This window comes from Balaenoptera musculus, chromosome 5 (assembly GCF_009873245.2).
Source record: "Balaenoptera musculus isolate JJ_BM4_2016_0621 chromosome 5, mBalMus1.pri.v3, whole genome shotgun sequence".
NCBI classification, from domain to species: Eukaryota; Metazoa; Chordata; class Mammalia; order Artiodactyla; family Balaenopteridae; genus Balaenoptera; species Balaenoptera musculus.
Window position 1 is genome coordinate 120,377,835 of NC_045789.1, and position 1,784 is coordinate 120,379,618.

General features: G+C 43.4%; 1 pseudogene; it reads right to left on the reverse strand.

Moving 5' to 3' along the window:
• Positions 1 to 653: 653 nt before the first annotated feature.
• LOC118895347 lies at positions 654 to 1,217 on the reverse strand (annotated as a pseudogene).
• Between the last annotated feature and the right edge of the window lie 567 nt (positions 1,218 to 1,784).

Genomic DNA, 1,784 nt, shown 5'->3' on the forward strand with positions numbered 1-1,784 from the left:
GCTATAGAAATGCTTCTGAAATAAGTAAAGCTTCATCAAGCCTCAAATTAGAAATTCCTTTCTGAGTTTATTATGTGTAGTCATGTTCCTGGATCAGGTGTCTGTCTGATAATCAAAGTCCCAACTCTGGCATTCAGACGTGCAGAAAGTAAGATAAGCTATACTTCTTTTGGAAACCTGTTTTGCTGGGATTATCTCTACCTGAATGAGGACTGTGCTATAACACCCACTTAGAGGGTATCAGGATGACAGGATGCAATTTAAGAATCTGAGGGCATCATTTGTCTATTACTCTCATATCAGGAAATAGGTTGTAAATAAATTTCCTTGGATGTCAAGAATACCAAACAGCGCATGAGATTCAAGCATTCATCCTCAAAACTCTGCCCAGTGTTTGTATTTGTTTGGCTGGTTGGTTGGTTTGCTAGTTTGTTTGTTTGGTTTTTATGTTTATTGTTCAGCTTTTTTACAGTCTGGAGAAGAGACATGAAATCGCAGAAGGCTATGCTTCTCAGATTTTCTGGGGTTGGCAATGCTCAGGGTGGAGACAGCTCTTTCAATTATGGGTCTCAGCCAGTGTCGGCCACAAGGAAAAATGAATGGCCACACAGTCCTAAGGGGCCAGTATTTCTTTTTTTTAGTTTTATTTGCATTTATTTTTTTGTGGCATTTATTCCCAGGCCATAAGTTTTTTGTTTCTTCTGGGTTATCTTTTTCTTCTGTGCAACCCTCTTTTCTGGTTTAGGAACAATCTGTTCTTTTTCAGTAAGGATCATCTCAATGTGGCAGGGAGAGCTCGTGTATGGGTTGATCCGACCACGAGCTCTGTAAGTCCTGCGTTGCATCTTGGGGATTTTGTTCACCTGGGTACGCTCCATGACCAGAGAATCTATATCTAAGCCCTTAAGTTCAGCATTACTCTCTGCATCTTTGAGCATGTGCAGTAAAAATTCAGCAATCTTTTTGGGTCACCGACCCTGCGTCCAGCCCCACTGTTTGGCCTGGGCACACCTACCAACTCGACCACCGTAACAAAGGAATGGCACACATTGCTTCTGTTAAGTGACATCCTTCAGATACTTGGTAGCTTTTCTGCTCTGCATACCCTTAATGGCCTGGGCAGTTTCACGAGTGTTCTTAGAGTGAACATGAAGATTTGAACCTCTTGACTTGCATGATTTTGTGGGGTTTTCTGGGTCAAGTGACTAGCAAACCATTTTTAGAGGTCACCTCAGGCCACTTACCAGAAAAGCAGGGGCTAATATTTCTATATCACATAGAAGCTGAAGCCCAAATTCACCGTATCTGCAGCATGGACTCAAAGAAGCTACCCAGTGACATTCTGCCCCCAAAGTGCTCTGGCTAACAGGTTACAAGCCTTATCTTTGATGGGCCAGTGACTCTCTCAGCTGGTTTAGTGACAAAACACCGTTGACCTCAGCCAATTTCTACATGGCATCATCATGGTAAAAGGCTGACTCTACGCAGCTCCTCTGGCCATACCTGCCCAGAGCGGTAAAAAAGGAACGTGTGACAGCACCGTGCATTCTGAGTGGCATAAACAGCTGACACCCTCCCACTTGGGATTTTAAGTTTTCATCCTTTTTAATGTGTGCAAGTGTCATAAGACTTTGACACGTCTCCCAGGATTTCTCGGGATCTCTCCCGAAGAGCATTTGGCCTAGAGCCCTATTGCTCCAGACTGTACCTCCTCTCTCTCCCTCTGCTGTTCTCTTTACAGCTAGACTTGCAAGGTAGATTTGTGTTACAACACTTAAAAATGA